A 19,784-nucleotide genomic window follows, 5' to 3' on the forward strand; every position below is an offset into this window, starting at 1 on the left:
GAATGAATGAATAAAAGAATTGTTGCATATAACTAAGAAGTGAAACGTTTTTCTTTGTAATGGAACCATATCATTGCTATATTTAATGAAGCAATATTCCCAGTAGATATTACTTTACTAAATATTGATGAAAGAAAAAATAAAAATTTAAGAATTATAATAAAAATAGATTAAAAAAATTGAAAATTAAAAATAAGAATAAGAATAAAAATAAGAATAAGGCCTTTATGTTGATGCAGAGTAGTTATGTCTTCAGTAACATATACCCTTAATATTTCCATGATCTGGACTATTTCATAATTGTCATAAACTTGTGTTACCAAAATATTCAAATTATGCAACTTTGCATATAATATTCCTCTTACTGTAAAAAAATGACTCTTTATAATACTTAATGTTATTATACCCAATACTTATACCATTGTACCTTATTTCTATTTGTTCTTTATTAAAATGTGTGAAGAAGAGGTATTCATCAAATGTGATGATGTAGTCAGGATCAAAAACATATTTTCCCCTTTAATACCAAAAAATATTGTTCTATGAAATAATTCATTTATCAAAACCAAAATTAAAAATAATTCATTTATAAATTGTGAATTTATACTTGCTTATACCATTATTTGTCTGAAGATGTGTAACCATTAAAATTAATTTGAATATCATAAAATTATCCTTTGGAAAAATTAATTTAAATGTAGATTTTCTTCATAAACCATTTTGATGTGCGAATGCACTTATCCACAATTAACTAAATCAAGAAATTACTAAAGAACTATAGAAATATATGTTGTGTAGATAATATTTCATTATGTATCTTAATATTCTAATAATTTAACTAACTCCTAAAGATAAAAGCTTTTGGGGTTTTTTTTTTCTCTCATGCATTCAAATTCCTGAGGCCTCATACATCAAACGTATCACATTACTCGCTCAGCAGCTGCTCATACACTCAGTCACTGTCACTCAGACTGTGTCACATATTTAAGTTTAAACCAAATACCTCACATACGAAGGTGTGATGAATACACGTAATTTAACCCAAATTATCAATGCATTGTAAACTATTTAAATTTAGTCTTAATATTTCTTTGAATATTCCCCAAATACACATGACATAAATATATATTGTATAGCTATACTTGACATTTAGGCCTGGAAAAAAATTCCATTGGTTTGCAAAAGTTGAGACCCCCTTAAAAATTATTTTCCTAAGAACAGGGACATAGTATACTGGTATTATTAGGTCAAAGTTCAAATTCCACATGCTGTGGTGGTCCTTCAAACCATGCAGTTAGTTATATGCATATTATTTCAGTGTTAGGCTAGTTTCACACTTGCTTTTTTTTGCAGCGCGTTTTTCCCGCAAAAACACGCATTGAAAAAACGCATACAAAAGCATACAACTGCTGCGTTTTTTTCAAGCATTTTTATGAGCATGCATGAAAAAAACGCAGCGTTTTTATGCGTTTGTATGCGTTTTTAGTGCGTTTTTACCGCGTTTGCTTTTTTTCCAACATTAGGTGGCCCCTCACACTAACCCAAACCATGACTTTACTAACCCTAACCCTGACCCTAACCCTAACCCTAACCCTAACCCTGACCCTAACCCTAACCCTGACCCTAACCCTTAACCAAACCATACTTAACCCTAACCCAAACCCTAAACCCTAACTAACCCTAACCCTAACCCTAACCCTGACCCTAACCCTAACCCTAACCCTGACCCTAACCCTTAACCAAACCATACTTAACCCTAACCCAAACCCTAAACATTAACTAACCCTAACCCTAACCCTAACCCTAACCCTGACCCTAACCCTAACCCTGACCCTAACCCTAACCCTAACCCTAACCCTGACCCTAACCCTTAACCAAACCATACTTAACCCTAACACTGACCCTAACCCTAACCCTAACCCTGACCCTAACCCTTAACCAAACCATACTTAACCCTAACCCTGACCCTAACCCTGACCCTAACCCTAACCCTAACCCTGACCCTAACCCTTAACCAAACCATACTTAACCCTAACCCTGACCCTAACCCTAACCCTAACCCTAACCCTGACCCTAACCCTGACCCTAACCCTAACCCTAACCCTGACCCTAACCCTTAACCAAACCATACTTAACCCTAACCCTGACCCTAACCCTGACCCTAACCCTAACCCTAACCCTGACCCTAACCCTTAACCAAACCATACTTAACCCTAACCCTGACCCTAACCCTGACCCTAACCCTAACCCTAACCCTGACCCTAACCCTTAACCAAACCATACTTAACCCTAACCCTGACCCTAACCCTAACCCTAACCCTAACCCTGACCCTAACCCTGACCCTAACCCTAACCCTAACCCTGACCCTAACCCTTAACCAAACCATACTTAACCCTAACCCTGACCCTAACCCTAACCCTAACCCTAACCCTGACCCTAACCCTTAACCAAACCATACTTAACCCTAACCCTAACCCTAACCCTGACCCTAACCCTTAACCAAACCATACTTAACCCTAACCCTGACCCTAACCCTAACCCTAACCCTAACCCTGACCCTAACCCTTAACCAAACCATACTTAACCCTAACCCTGACCCTAACCCTGACCCTAACCCTAACCCTAACCCTTAACCAAACCATACTTAACCCTAACCCTGACCCTAACCCCAACCCTAACCCTGACCCTGACCCTTAACCAAACCATACTTAACCCTAACCCTGACCCTAACCCCAACCCTAACCCTGACCCTGACCCTAACCCTAACTCTAAACCCCTAAATTCCATGGTTAAAAAAAAAAAACGCATGTGCAAAAAAACGCATACATGAGCATGCCAGTGCGCATGTATGCGCATCCATAGGCTATAATGGCCATTTCTAGCGCAAAACGTGCGCATATGTGCGCATGCGCTTTTTTGCAGGGCCAAAAAATGCAACATGCTGCGTCTGGAAAATCCAAACGCACACCCCAAAAAAACGCAGCGCATGAAAATCGCATACATGCGCTTACCAGCGCGCAGGTATGCGCACCCATGTTAAATATAGGGGAAAAAACGCATGCGCAGGTATGCGTTTTTTTCCAGCGCTAAAAAACGCAAATGGGAAACCAGCCTTAAATATATAAAATCATGCAATTATTGCAACTTCCTGTGTAAATAAAGGCATAAATCCTTGGAAGAGAATTTTTCCGGATTAAGTCCTGCTTTGAAATGAAAATTCTAAGGAAACATAAAAGATAAGGTTAATATCATATTCAGAATTCTAAATATTATTACTGATGTAGATTTTAATTTTCACTAAAAAATACAGTTCTACTATTTCTACTTCTACAAACACTCTATATACAGTGCCTACAAGTAGTATTCAACCCCCTGCAGATTTAGCAGGTTTGATAAGATGCAAATAAGTTAGAGCCTTCAAACTTCACACAAGAGCAGGATTTATTAACAGATGCATAAATCTTACAAACCAAAAAGATATGTTGCTCAGTTAAATGTTAAAAAATTTTAAACATAAAAGTGTGGGTCAATTATTATTCAACCCCTAGGTTTAATATTTTGTGAAATAACCCTTGTTTGCAATTACAGCTAATAATCGTCTTTTATAAGACCTGATCAGGCCGGCACAGGTCTCTGGTGTTATCTTGGCCCACTCCTCCATGCAGATCTTCTCCAAGTTATCTAGGTTCTTTGGGTGTCTCATGTGGACTTTAATCTTGAGCTCCTTCCACAAGTTTTCAATTGGGTTAAGGTCAGGAGACTGACTAGGCCACTCCAACACCTTGATTTTTTGCCTCTTGAACCAGGCCTTGGTTTTCTTGGCTGTGTGCTTTGGGTCATTGTCTTGTTGGAAGATGAAATGACGACCCATCTTAAGATCCTTGATGGAGGAGCGGAGGTTCTTGGCCAAAACCTCCAGGTAGGCCGTGCTATCCATCTTCCCATGGATGCGGACCAGATGGCCAGGCCCCTTGGCTGAGAAACAGCCCCACAGCATGATGCTGCCACCACCATGCTTGACTGTAGGGATGGTATTCTTGGGGTCGTATGCAGTGCCATCCAGTCTCCAAACGTCACGTGTGTGGTTGGCACCAAAGATCTCGATCTTGGTCTCATCAGACCAGAGAACCTTGAACCAGTCTGTCTCAGAGTCCTCCAAGTGATCATGAGCAAACTGTAGACGAGCCTTGACATGACGCTTTGAAAGTAAAGGTACCTTACGGGCTCGTCTGGAACGGAGACCATTGCGGTGGAGTACGTTACTTATGGCATTGACTGAAACCAATGTCTCCACTGCCATGAGATCTTCCCGGAGCTCCTTCCTTGTTGTCCTTGGGTTAGCCTTGACTCTTCGGCCAAGCCTGGCCTCGGCACGGGAGGAAACTTTCAAAGGCTGTCCAGGACGTGGAAGGCTAACAGTAGTTCCATAAGCCTTCCACTTCCGGATGATGCTCCCAACAGTGGAGACAGGTAGGCCCAACTCCTTGGAAAGGGTTTTGTACCCCTTGCCAGCCTTGTGACCCTCCACGATCTTGTCTCTGATGGCCTTGGAATGCTCCTTTGTCTTTCCCATGTTGACCATGTATGAGTGCTGTTCACAAGTTTGGGGAGGGTCTTAAATAGTCAGAAAAGGCTGGAAAAAGAGATAATTAATCCAAACATGTGAAGCTCATTGTTCTTTGTGCCTGAAATACTTCTTAATACTTTAGGGGAACCAAACAGAATTCTGGTGGTTTGAGGGGTTGAATAATAAATGACCCTCTAAATAAACTTTTCACAATTTAAAAAAAAATTAAACAAAGAAATAACATTCTTTTTTGCTGCAGTGCATTTCACACTTCCAGGCTGATCTGTACAGTCCAAATGTCACAATGCCAAGTTAATTCCGAATGTGTAAACCTGCTAAATCTGCAGGGGGTTGAATACTACTTGTAGGCACTGTATACTGTATGAATATGTATATATCCACAAACCATAAAACTACAGGGTTATTCTCTATAAAATAATTACATATAACTCACTAATTGTATAACACTTTTACACAATATATATAATTACTTTTTCTAGCCAATTCCTAAACCCATACTTATTTCTCTGCAAAAAATATCCTGAAAAGTTCTTGCCATTTTAAAGCTGATAGATTCTTGGAGCAGAGTATTCAGTTTACAGGCCATGATGTCACTCACCACCTGCTTCTGTCTGTCAAATTCGGCCATCTTTGTTACAGAAAGAAGATCAGAACTTGGAATTTTATAGGGCTTAAACTGTGAAGTTTTTTCGGTGATCCTTTGCATCATTCCATATGGCTTATAACAAATATGTAATTTTCTTCGTTCTTCATAGATTTGATTTTGAGGAAAACTCATTTTAGAAGGCTTTGCTAATACAGGCTTCTGATAAGATTTTACTCTGCCTGTCTTCACAAAATTAGCACAATTTACTTTCCTTTCACGATTCTCGTGTTTTCTGGCAAAATCAAGGGATTGCGCACATTCAAACAAAGAATCTTTTTGTGACGCAATAACACGAGATGCAGGATTTAGAAACCAAAATTTGCTTACAAAACTACTTATGAGGGACTGTGTTTTGACATTCTCCATGACCGTTCTATACAAGCGGTGAAATATAGACATGAATGTGTAGGTACATTCCTTCCGACCAATCCTTAATTTTTGAAGAATATCAATATCTGGATGATTTTCATTTGATGAACAAAAAATCAAAATTTTTAATCTGTCTTTATCAGTTAAATTCTCATGTGTTTCACCAGATAACTTTAAAGATAACCTCCTGGAAAAGGTTACAGGGATCCACATTTTGAACAACTGATTCTTCTTGTTACATAAATCAAATTTGTCAACACAACTTTCAAAAACCTCAGAGTTTCTACAAACATGGATTTTGCTGTCATATGCAGGAATTATTTTGCATATCTTTAGCAAACTTTTCCTTACTTTACTTCGGATTTCGGCCTGTGAGTCGTCTACTTTTAGTGGTACGTCTTTCCCTTGTATGTCCTCTACGTCAGTTCTGAAGTCTCCTCCTACTTCTCCATCTTGTTCCACGTCTGCAAGGTCACCTTCAATGGCTGCTACAGACACTTGATTACAGTCAATCTCGAGAACATCACAACAATCATTTTTGGATTTCTCTGACACAGATCTATGAAATATATCTACCATCTGTAGAATATTTTTTAATCTCTCTCTTTCTCTATTGAAGAATTTACAATCTAACTTTTGATTTGCCATTTCGCACTCGGCATATAAGCTAAGCCATAATACTTCTGGATTAGACTTGTCAACAGACTTAAATTTCAATTTACTCTGCTTAGCAAGAGAATTAATGACATCCATTTTATTTCTCTTACCTTGAAACGTCTCAGCTTGTTCCTTTGATGGACAACGCTGGGCACTTGTCTTCACACGTCTGGCACTTGTAGTACTCACGTCTAGGTTCTGTCTGATTCTTGTGAGTAGTGGAATTCCTGATAACTTGCACATACGTTAGCAAAGTTCAATACCCCTTTTGGGCAAGTTGAGGGAAATCCACAAAAAAAAGGACAAAAATTCAGATCTGGCTGGCTCGCCAATGTAAAATAATGCTTATCCTGTAAAATACTCAGGACTAGTTACCAGATAAAAATATAGTGATTTATTTGGATTTCTCCATCAAAGAAAAGATTATTACAGAAAAATATAAAAATAGGTGAAAGAGAGATTGTCCATTAGTTCATTGCAAAAGCTTTTCATCTTCATTCTCTCAGATCCCACATGGCAAATGGCCTCTGTCTCTCTTAGGCTTCTTCATAGTAAAGTAACATACCAGCTGTTCAGTTATGTCATCTTGCATCTGTGTCTCATGATGGTGAGGGAAGGATTCAGCGACCTCTACAGTTAGCCATCAATTATATACGTCTCTTGAAGCACGTGACCTGGTATATATGGAGTTGTCCTGTACCATGAGCCATGCTTACAAAAATAGCCTATGTCGTTGTCAGCAATGTACAGAACTGAGTGTAATAAGAATACAACTCCATAACTAATATAAATCCATAACTAATAATATTTAACACCCTCCTTTGTACTCGCTCTAGTTCCATTGTATCCTTCCTTTCTGCTACATAAAAGCGATCTGATCATCACCTGTATGTAGAAAACCCAATTGCACATCGACAGCTTTAAATCTTCCATGGTGACTGTTGAACATTGCAAAAAGTAAGAAAAAAATGTTTTTAAAAACTTAAAAAAAATAAAATAAAAGTTCAAAAGACCCCCCTTTTTCCCCATTCAAAATAGAACAAAAAACAAACAAACAAACATACACATATTTGGTAACGCTGCGTTCAGAATCACAGATCTATCAAAATAAAAAGGAATTAATATGATTGCTAAACAACGTAACAAGAAAAAAAAGTAAAAATACCAGTATTAAGATTTTTTTTGGTCTCTTCTGCTTTGCAATAAAATACAATAATTGACAATCCAAAGATCGTATCTACACCAATATGATATCAATAAAAACATCAGCTTGGCGCTCAAAAAATAGGCCCCCACGTAGCCCCAAATTACAAAAATTGGAGACGCTACAGGTCTCGGAAAATGGCGATTTTCTTTTTTTTTACCAAAGTTTGGATTTTTTTTCACCACTTAAAGGGCACCTGTCAGCAGTTTTGGTCGACATAAGATATGGTCAGTGCTTTTCAGGGCTTATCTACAGCATTATGCTGTAGATAAGCCCCCAATCTGACAACATGTGTTTTGACAAGCATGGTTTTCAGGTAGACACGCCTACTTGAGGGAATACTCCGCCTCCAGTTGGAGAAAAAGATGCATGTCAGCTCACATATTGACTCTGTCAGCACCATTATAGTCATAGGTCTCATCAGCGCATATGCCTAAATAGCGAAAAATGGATAAGTGCCGCAAAACCATGTCCACGTCTCATCAATTGAATTAAAAACAAGGTATGCAACTCATTCAATTTCAATTTACATGTTTGCAGCAAATTATTCAGGATACTCTCCAAGCATGTGACAAAAGAGCTTCTTTATTCAGGAACAATCAGGAACAATATATGATAAGCTTAATAGATCAGGAATAAATCATTTGTGTGTCTCTATCTGTGCATCATCTACAGCAGGCTGCTTCTCTCATACACAGACACAGGAAAAACAATAAATACAGTTACATTCTATCCCTGTGTGAGCCTCTGGGAGTTTTTTTTTACTTTTAAATAGCATACAAATCTAGCAACTAAACACTCATAGACAGGAATGGAATTGTTGCACCAAACATATTCCAACACCTCCACTCAACAACTACTTATCCTGTTAGTCCAATTGCGGTTCTTAACTATACAAACTTGGCTCTTGATAATGGCTTTGTCATACCATCGGCTATCATTATGTCAGACTTGCAATAAACAAGCTCGAGTACACCACGTTCCACTAAGTCACGTAAGTGGTGATGTTTTACATCAATGTGCTTAGTCCTTGCACTAATCTTCTCACTGCTGGCAAGTTTAATGCATCCTTGGTTGCCCTCATAGATAGCTGTTGGCTGAGCTAATGGCTTGCCGAAATCTTTCAAAAGTTTTTTCATCAAAATTACTTCATGACTTGCATAAGCAGTAGACATATATTCTACTTCTGTAGAAGATAATGTGACTGACACTCGTTTTCTGCTGGACCAAGAAATTTAATTTTCTCCTAACTTGAACAAGTAACCACTAGAGTTGAGCGGGTCAAAAAAATTCAAAAGTCGCCGACTTTTGGCAAAGTCGGGTTTCATGAAACGAAACCCGACCCTAGGATGAGGTCGGCCACGAGGTCGGCGACTTACGCGCCAAAGTCGCGTTTCAAAAGTTTGTTTTGCGCTCTTTTTCAGCCAATCAGGATCCACGGACACTGTGGGCAACGTGATGACATAGGCACGGGTCACCACCATCTTTCAGAAGGGCATTCAAGTGATTGGCTTGCTTTGGTGGGCGTCACAGGGGGTATAAAAGGGCGTGCACGCCGACCGCCATCTTACTTCTGCCGATCTTAGCATAGGGAGAGGTTGCTGCTGATTCTGTAGGGAGAGCGTTAGGCAGGGAAGAAGACAAAAAAACTGCTTCTGCTGCTAGCGATTTGGCCTGCACAACACACCAGTCACTGTGTTTGCAGTGCAAGTGGAGGCTATATAGTGGTGTATCAGTGGTGTTGGTTGTTGGGCTGCCTTCTAAGGCTTCCTGACAGGCTGGCATTGCTGTTTACCCACTGCTCCGCAAACTGCTTTTTTAAAAGCAATCCAATCTCCCTTATCCTCTAGTCACTTTGGTAACAGCTGCGCCATCGAGCCTGTCACATAGCGCTCAGATATTCATTGGGCCTCAAACTGCTTAAGCAATCCCAATTTTTTTTTTTTTGACCTGCTGAGAAGAAAAAAAAACTGCTTCTGCTGCTGATAGCAATTTGGCCTGCACAACACACCAGTCACTGTGTGTGCAGTGCAAGGGGAGGCTATATAGTGGTGTATCAGTGGTGTTGGTTGTTGGGCTGCCTTTTAAGGCTTCCTGACAGGCTGGCATTGCTGTTTACCCAACTGCTCCGCAAACTGCTTTTTTAAAAGCAATCCAATCTCCCTTATCCTCTAGTCACTTTGGTCACAGCTGTGCCATCGACCCTGTCACATAGCGCTCAGATATTCATTGGGCCTCACACAATCCAAAAGTGTCCAGTGTCCAAAAGTGTGTGCAGACATTCAAAATCTCACTTATCCTCTAGTCACTTAGGTCACAGCTGTGCCATCGAGCCTGTCACATAGCGCTCAGATATTCATTGGGCCTCACACAATCCAAAAGTGTCCAGTGTCCAAAAGTGTGTGCAGACATTCAAAATCTCACTTATCCTCTAGTCACGTAGGTCACAGCTGTGCCATCGAGCCTGTCACATAGCGCTCAGATATTCATTGGGCCTCACACAATCCAAAAGTGTCCAGTGTCCAAAAGTGTGTGCAGACATTCAAAATCTCACTTATCCTCTAGTCACTTAGGTCACAGCTGTGCCATCGAGCCTATCACATAGCGCTCAGATATTCATTGGGCCTCACACAATCCAAAAGTGTCCAGTGTCCAAAAGTGTGTGCAGACATTCAAAATCTCACTTATCCTCTAGTCACTTAGGTCACAGCTGTGCCATCGAGCCTATCACATAGCGCTCAGATATTCATTGGGCCTCACACAATCCAAAAGTGTCCAGTGTCCAAAAGTGTGTGCAGACATTCAAAATCTCACTTATCCTCTAGTCACTTAGGTCACAGCTGTGCCATCGAGCCTGTCACATAGCGCTCAGATATTCATTGGGCCTCACACAATCCAAAAGTGTCCAGTGTCCAAAAGTGTGTGCAGACATTCAAAATCTCACTTATCCTCTAGTGACTTAGGTCACAGCTGTGCCATTGAGCCTGTCACATAGCGCTCAGATATTCATTGGGACTCACACAATCCAAAAGTGTCCAGTGTCCAAAAGTGTGTGCAGACATTCAAAATCTCACTTATCCTCTAGTCACTTAGGTCACAGCTGTGCCATCGAGCCTGTCACAAAGCGCTCAGATATTCATTGGGCCTCACACAATCCAAAAGTGTCCAGTGTCCAAAAGTGTGTGCAGACATTCAAAATCTCACTTATCCTCTAGTCACTTAGGTCACAGCTGTGCCATCGAGCCTGTCACATAGCGCTCAGATATTCATTGGGCCTCACACAATCCAAAAGTGTCCAGTGTCCAAAAGTGTGTGCAGACATTCAAAATCTCACTTATCCTCTAGTCACTTAGGTCACAGCTGTGCCATCGAGCCTGTCACATAGCGCTCAGATATTCATTGGGCCTCACACAATCCAAAAGTGTCCAGTGTCCAAAAGTGTGTGCAGACATTCAAAATCTCACTTATCCTCTAGTCACTTAGGTCACAGCTGTGCCATCGAGCCTGTCACATAGCGCTCAGATATTCATTGGGCCTCACACAATCCAAAAGTGTCCAGTGTCCAAAAGTGTGTGCAGACATTCAAAATCTCACTTATCCTCTAGTCACTTAGGTCACAGCTGTGCCATCGAGCCTGTCACATAGCGCTCAGATATTCATTGGGCCTCACACAATCCAAAAGTGTCCAGTGTCCAAAAGTGTGTGCAGACATTCAAAATCTCACTTATCCTCTAGTCACTTAGGTCACAGCTGTGCCATCGAGCCTGTCACATAGCGCTCAGATATTCATTGGGACTCACACAATCCAAAAGTGTCCAGTGTCCAAAAGTGTGGGCAGACATTCAAAATCTCACTTATCCTCTAGTCACTTAGGTCACAGCTGTGCCATCGAGCCTGTCACATAGCGCTCAGATATTCATTGGGCCTCACACAATCCAAAATTGTCCAGTGTTCAAAAGTGTGTGCAGACATTCAAAATCTCACTTATCCTCTAGTCACTTAGGTCACAGCTGTGCCATCGAGCCTGTCACATAGCGCTCAGATATTCATTGGGCCTCACACAATCCAAAAGTGTCCAGTGTCCAAAAGTGTGTGCAGACATTCAAAATCTCCCCTGTCCTATAGACACCTTGTACCTTGTTTTACATACTATATAGTTTGTTGGATTTTGTCTACATTTCTACCAAAAATGAGGAAGGCTGGTGGAAGAGGCCGTGGAATTGGGCGGGGGTTGGCAGCTGGTAATGATGGTGTTGGTGGTGGATCTGATGGTAGTGGCAAGAGCAAAATAGGACCGAATGCAGGAGGTGTTGAGCCTGCGTCATCGTCTGGCTACATATGGCCTCGAACGCTTAGTTTTCTAGGAGTTGGCAAACCGCTTTTAAAGCCAGAGCATCAGGAAAAAGTTTTGTCTTACATTGCTGACTCAGCCTCCAGTTCTATCGCCTCCTCTTCTTCAGTTGTAAAAAGTAAAAGCACTGAGTCGTCATTGGAGGCTCATGTTCATGAACCACACCTTTCCTTGTGTCCTTCACCCCAACCAAGATTGAAGGATGACGCAGGCCATACTACTGATTACTCCATGGAGCTTTTTTCACATACCATGCCTGGATTATCAAGTGAAATGGTGAATTACCCAGGCCAAGATGAATCTGACATGGAGTGCACTGATGCACAGCCGCTGATGGATGATTCTGCTGGTACATTCACTCAGAGCACTACATTGTCCTTGCAGTGTACAGAGCCAGATTCTGACCCTGATGAGACTCAGGTGCCCCTTCCCGCACACTATACCACCATACACGGTGACACAGAGGAAGGTGCACATGACATAGAAGAGGAGGTGATGGATGACCCAGTTGTTGACCCAGATTGGCATCCATTGGGGGAAGAGGGTGCTGCTTCCAATAGCTCAGATGAGGAGCATCCACAGCAGACATCGACATCGCAACAGCTGTTATCTGGCAGGCCCGGAGCACTCCAAAGACAGGTTCCAAACATCAAAAGAGTTGCTGGACAGCTTGTCCAGAGGGTCAAAAGATCACAGCGTGCTAGGCCGCAAAATGTCTGCCAAAGTAGGAAGAGTGCAGTGTGGCACTTTTTTGAACAAAATCCTCATGATCAGGCCAAGGTTATCTGTAAGAAGTGCGCAAAGACCTTTAGCCGAGGGAAAAATCTGAAAAATTTGAATACCAGTTGCATGCTTAGACATTTAACCAGCATGCACTTGCAAGCGTGGACACAACACCAAACCTCAAGTGCCACATGTGCAACTGATCACAACGAAGGTAGTCATCAACGCTACATTGTTTCCCCCACTGTAAGCCCACCGGTTAGCACAGCAGCAAATGTTGAGGTGTCGTTGCAAGGCCACAGCAGTCAGGGAATCCCACTGTTATATCAACGAAAGACTGATTCTAGGTCATCAGAAAGAACACCAACTCCATCACCATCATCAACCCTCTCTCAGTCCGCCCTGTCCACCGCTACTTCCCCCATATGCAGCTCTCAAGTCCAGCTCACCCTCCCAGACACTATGAGTAGGTCAAGAAAGTACTCAGTCTCTCATCCGCGTACACTGGGTTTGAACGCCCACATTGCCAAACGAATCTCGTTTGAGATGATGCCCTTTCGGTTGGTGGAAAGCACAGCTTTCCGCGAACTCATGGCCTATGCAGTACCACGCTATGACCTACCCAGTCGCCACTTCTTCTCTCGCAAAGCCATCCCAGCCCTCCACCATCATGTGAAAAACTGCATTGTCCATGCACTCAAGCAGTCAGTGAGCGGAAAGGTGCACCTCACAACTGATGCATGGTCCAGTCGGCATGGCCAGGGCCGTTACGTGTCCATCACTGCGCACTGGGTTAATGTGGTGGATGCAGGGTCCACAGGGGACAGCGGTGGTGGGACAGTGCTGCCTAGCCCACAGTATAGGAAACAGTTGGCTGTAGGCGTTCGACCCTCCTCCTCCTCCTCCAGAAGCGAAAGCTCGTCCACAGAGCGCATTCGTACGAGCACTCCATCTGCAGCTGCCACTGTTGCACATGATGTGTCCCCCTATCGAGCAGCTAGTGGAAAGCGTCAGCAGGCTGTGTTGCAGATGATGTGTTTGGGCGACAGACATACCGCCGAGGTGCTGGCCGAGTACTTGAAGCGACAAACTGAGTCATGGCTGGGCACTGTACATCTTGAGGCAGGCAAGGTAGTTAGTGATAATGGCTGTAATTTTGTGGCAGCCATAGCCCTTTCAAAACTCAGCCATATACCTTGCTTGGCTCACACATTGAACCTGGTGGTGCAGTGCTTCCTCAAAAATTATCCGGAGTTAACAGCCCTGCTCCAGAAGGTGCGAAGACTGTGCGCGCACATCCGCCGGTCGCCTGTACACTCCGTTCGTATGCAGAAGCTGCAGCGATTGCTCCACCTTCCCAACCACCGCCTCATTATCGACATTGCAACAAGGTGGAACTCCACCCTGCACATGGTGGAGCGGCTGTGCGAGCAGAGGCAGGCCATAATGCATTTGTGGGAGGATACACGGCCAGGCACTTTGAGAGCAGACATGGAGTTGACAGGTGTGCAGTGGTCGAAGCTGAAAGACCTTTGTAAAGTCCTTCAGTGTTTTGAGGAATGCACACGGCTGGTAAGCGCAGACGACGCCATCCTAAGCATGAGCATTCCACTTATGCGTCTGCTCATGCAAACTTTGACGCACCTTAAGGAGCAGGCGTCTGCAGCCAATGTTGAGGAGGAGGGAATCCTTGATGACATTCAGCCATTGTCTGCTCAGGGACCTCTCCTGGACGAGGTGGAGGAAGAAGAGGAGGAGGAGGATGATGATGGGGATGATTACTTAGGGGAGGAGGATGCATCTCGTGGGGCAAGTGAAAATGTTGGCGTGGCAAGGTCTGGTACAGGGTTTGTGTGTGACTGGAGGGATGTGGATTTGCCAGAAAGTGCTCCTCCACCCAGCACTCGCAGTGCATCATTGACACCGGGAACATTGGCCCACATGTCAGATTATGCCTTGCGGATCCTAAAAAGGGACCCCCGCATTGCCAAAATGATGAACGATGATGACTACTGGTTGGCCAGCATCCTGGATCCACGCTATAAAGGCAAATTACAAAACATCATGCCACAGGAGAACCTTGACCTAATATTGGCTATTAAACAAGCAACTCTGGTAAATCGGTTGCTTGAGGCATTCCCAGCACACAGCAGCGGTGATGGTTCTCACACGAGCCGTACGGGCAGCTTGGCAGAGGTGTTCGTGGTGCACACAGCAGAAGTGGCGTTGGAGACAGGGGTTTCATGACAATGTTGTGGACTGATTTTTCAAATACCACTCACACAACTGGTAATACTGCATCGATGGAAAGTGACAGGAGACAGCAGTTGTCAACTATGGTTACAAACTACTTTTCCTCCCATATCGATGTTCTCCCACACAGGTCATTCCCCTTTGACTATTGGGCCGCTAAACTGGACACCTGGCCTGAATTGGCACAATATGCCTTACAGGAGCTCGCTTGCCCAGCTGCAAGTGTGCTATCGGAAAGAGTCTTCAGTGCAGCTGGATCAATCCTGACAGAAAAAAGGACCCGTCTGTCAACCCAAAATGTGGATGATCTAACCTTCATTAAAATGAACCACGCATGGGTTTCCAAGGATTTTGTCCCACCTTCCCCTGATGACACATAGGGTGACAGAAAAATGGCTTGCTTTGGTCCACCTCTTCCTGGTACTTCACCTATTTCGCCTTTTGCATCAGCTGAATGTCCAACATCAACATATGCCACTTTCTAAAACTCCCTAACTGTGCTGCCTCCCCCCCCATGGCCGGGGTCACCACCTAGCGCACGACACCGTGCGAGTGCCGTTGCCCTGGACAGGTGGGTAGGCCGACTCTTGGGCGCGGGCACTGGCACAGGGTCCCTCATAGTGCAATCAAGTGTCTCTGACGGTGGTGGTGCACACCCGCCGTCAGACACACCGCTGTACTATGAGGGGCCCAGTGCCAGTACCGACGCCCACGAGTGGGCCCCCCTTGCTTGGGCAGGGCCCCAGCATTTGCAATCTTTACCTCTCCCTGCTCCTCCGCTGTGTAATCTGGGCCGTCAAATCCATACTGTGCCTGACACCGTCTGAGCCTGCCTCCTGATGTATAGACATATATTTTGAATGTGTACGCTATCCATACATGTTATCCGGGGATACGGTACCCTTTCTAACCTTTGTGCAATCACGTGCAATCCATACTGGGCCTAACACCGTCTGAGCCTGCCTCCTGAGACATATATTTTGAATGTGTACGCTATCCATACATGTTATCTGGGGATACGGTACCCTTTCTAACCTTTGTGCAATCACGTGCAATCCATACTGGGCCTAACACCGTCTGAGCCTGCCTCATGCTGTATAGACATATATTTTGAATGTGTACGCTATCCATACATGTTATCCGGTGATACGGTACCCTTTCTAACCTTTGTGCAATCACGTGCAATCCATACTGGGCCTAACACCGTCTGAGCCTGCCTCCTGAGACATATATTTTGAATGTGTACGCAATCCTTACATGTTATCCAGGGATACGGTACCCTTTCTAACCTTTGTGCAATCACGTGCAATCCATACTGGGCCTAACACTGTCTGAGCCTGCCTCCTGAGACATATATTTTGAATGTGTACGCTATCCATACATGTTATCTGGGGATACGGTACCCTTTCTAACCTTTGTGCAATCACGTGCAATCCATACTGGGCCTAACACCGTCTGAGCCTGCCTCATGCTGTATAGACATATATTTTGAATGTGTACGCTATCCATACATGTTATCCGGTGATACGGTACCCTTTCTAACCTTTGTGCAATCACGTGCAATCCATACTGGGCCTAACACCGTGTGAGCCTGCCTCATGCTGTATAGACATATATTTTGAATGTGTACGCTATCCATACATGTTATCCGGTGATACGGTACCCTTTCTAACCTTTGTGCAATCACGTGCAATCCATACTGGGCCTAACACCGTCTGAGCCTGCCTCATGCTGTATAGACATATATTTTGAATGTGTACGCTATCCATACATGTTATCTGGGGATACGGTACCCTTTCTAACCTTTGTGCAATCACGTGCAATCCATACTGGGCCTAACACCATCTGAGCCTGCCTCATGCTGTATAGACATATATTTTGAATGTGTATGCTATCCTTACATGTTATCCAGGGATACGGTACCCTTTCTAACCTTTGTGCAATCACGTGCAATCCATACTGGGCCTAACACCGTCTGAGCCTGCCTCCTGAGACATATATTTTGAATGTGTACGCTATCCATACATGTTATCTGGGGATACGGTACCCTTTCTAACCTTTGTGCAATCACGTGCAATCCATACTGGGCCTAACCGTCTGAGCTTGCCTCATGCTGTATAGACATATATTTTGAATGTGTACGCTATCCATACATGTTATCCGGTGATACGGTACCCTTTCTAACCTTTGTGCAATCACGTGCAATCCATACTGGGCCTAACACCGTCTGAGCCTGCCTCATGCTGTATAGACATATATTTTGAATGTGTACGCTATCCATACATGTTATCCGGTGATACGGTACCCTTTCTAACCTTTGTGCAATCATGTGCAATCCATACTGGGCCTAACACCGTCTGAGCCTGCCTCCTGAGACATATATTTTGAATGTGTATGCTATCCATACATGTTATCTGGGGATACGGTACCCTTTCTCACCTTTGTGCAATCACGTGTAATCCATACTGGGCGTGAGAACGGCTGGCGAGCTGTTAAGCAAGCTACAGCACCTGTCCAGACAAGTACAGGGATTCCCTAGCGAGGAGACTTATTTGATTGTTTTCAATGTTGGGACAGCAATTTTTGGGGAGCACTATACTCTGGAGAATGATAGATGGGGCCCACCATACACTGGAATATTCCAAAGGTGGACATCAGACACTGGAGCAGCATTTACAGGGCCCATTATACACTAGAGCATTAGAAATGGGGCCCATTATGTTTGGAGCATTATTTGGGCCCATAAGACAGTGGAGCTTCATCCATGGGGACCAACATATACTGTAGCATTATGTGGAGCTCATCATATACTGTTTCAAACATTATATGGGACCAATGATTCTGTATGGAGAAATAGATGGGCCTCGTCATGAGATGTAAAAAGTGAGGTATTTTTCATTGGACTATACCGCTATTTCTCTGCCGTATCGGAGCATGATGAGTTGTGGTATGTGTTAAAGGGGCGCTCTTTCGCCCAGGGCACATGAAAACCTGGAGCCAGCCCTCCCCCCCCACAGTTTGTAGCCAAATAACCCCCATTTTTCAGTGCGTAACTTGTATTATGAAGTTAATTAAGGTTGACAAGCTTAAGAAAGAAGAATTGATGCTTTTGGCATTCAAATGGGCACTGTAGGTGTGTTTCCTGTCCTCCTCTCACTGCCGACTTTTATTCCCCATTGACTTACATTGGGTTTCGTGTTTCGGGACGACCCCGACTTTTCCCTATAATCGGACGATCTTGCTCGACCCGACTTTTGGAAAAGTCGGGTTTCACGAAACGAAACGCGACCCTAAAAAAACAAAAGTCGCTCAACTCTAGTAACCACTTGTTGGTTTCCGATCACTTGAATATCTAGCCCAATCTGCATCCACATAGCCTCTGAGAGTGAGATCTCCTGATGCAGATATCTTAAGATTTAGCCTTTGAGTTTCTTTAAGATATTGAAGAATTGTCTTAATTGCATTCCAGTCTCTGTGGCATGGCTGGCTTACACATCAGCAGAGAATTCCAACTGTGACTGTGATATCCTGACGAATTGTGGTTGCTATGTACAGAATTCCCCCACTGCTTGTCTGTAACTCTCATTGCTGGGTAGCAGATCTTCTTCTCCTTTCATCTTTAAGTAGGATGGATCCATTGGTGTTGACACACCTTGGCTTCTGACATTCCAAACTGGTTTAGGATTGCGGAAATTTTAGAACTCTAGTTGAGAAGACAGCTCCCATCTTCCTCTCTCTGGATTTGGATTCCCAAATAATGTCACATTTCCGAGTTAATTAGTCTCAAAGTGCTGGTTGAGAATTTCACCTAGCTTTGCAATTTCTTTTACATTGTGATAGCTCAGTAAGCTCCCATGTGTAGAGTTGGTGAAGGGACTCCATCTCTTCATTAGCAGCATTTATCCATTTCTGCTTCTTGTGAACAGGCAGTTCTTGCATCTCTTGCCATGTCTGTGGCTCTGGTTCAGGAAGTGTTCTGATTCTGACCATATAAGAAAGCCGTCTAGCTGAGATACCTTTCTTTGGCGCTTCTGATCTCCTGACTGGAGGTTGACTTGGTTCTTCTGTGTCTTCCTTGGTGGCTTCAGAGCTTATCCACACTTCAGTGTTTTCCTTTTTGGCATCTGGGTTTGGTGAATGAGATTATTTTTCTTGCTTCTTAGGTTGAGTAACTGGTGTAACTTCATGGAATTTGAGCGATACAGAGTTTTCATCAATCATTACATCTCTGCTGATTGTTACTGTGTTGGTCTCTGGGTGCAGGATTCTGTATTCCTTTTGAGTTTCACTATAGCCCACCAGGACTCCTTGCTTTGCATGTGATTCCCATTTGAAATGTTTTTCTTTGGGAACATACACAAACGTTTTGCTTCCAAATATCCTGTGGTGCTTCAGGTTAGACGTCTCATTGTTCCATAGTTCATATGGAGTGTTATTTGTGGCTTTACCTGGCACTCTGTTTTGAAGATAGCAAGTTGTCATGATGGCTTCTCCCCAATACATTGTAGGTAGATTCGCATCAAACAACATACTTCTTCCACTTTCTCAGAGAGTACAGTTCTTTCTCTCTGCAATGCCATTTTGTTCTGGGCTGTATGGAATGGTTGTCTGGAACACAATTCTATCCTTTTTCAAAATGGTTTGCACCTTACCACTTGTATATTCGGTTCCAATATCTGCACGCAGGGCTTTTGGCATTCTTTCAAATTTGTTAAACACTATAAGCAAGATATTCTTCAAGTTTCTGTGGAACTTCATCCTTACTTTGAAGCAGGTAGGCAACTGTATATCTGGAGTAGTAATCAATAAATGGGAGAAATGATCTCTTCTTGTTGGAACACTCATTGGACGACATCTGTATGTATCAGATTCAGAGACTGTGCAGATCTAGTGGTACATATTTTAGGAAAGGATTTTCTGGACATTTTCCTTTTAGACAGCTATTGCACTTCATCATTTGACTACACTGGTTGATTTCAATAACTTTTGCAA

This window comes from Dendrobates tinctorius, unplaced genomic scaffold (assembly GCF_039654945.1).
Source record: "Dendrobates tinctorius isolate UK_male_01 unplaced genomic scaffold, ASM3965494v1 ptg000022l, whole genome shotgun sequence".
Lineage (NCBI taxonomy): Eukaryota > Metazoa > Chordata > Amphibia > Anura > Dendrobatidae > Dendrobates > Dendrobates tinctorius.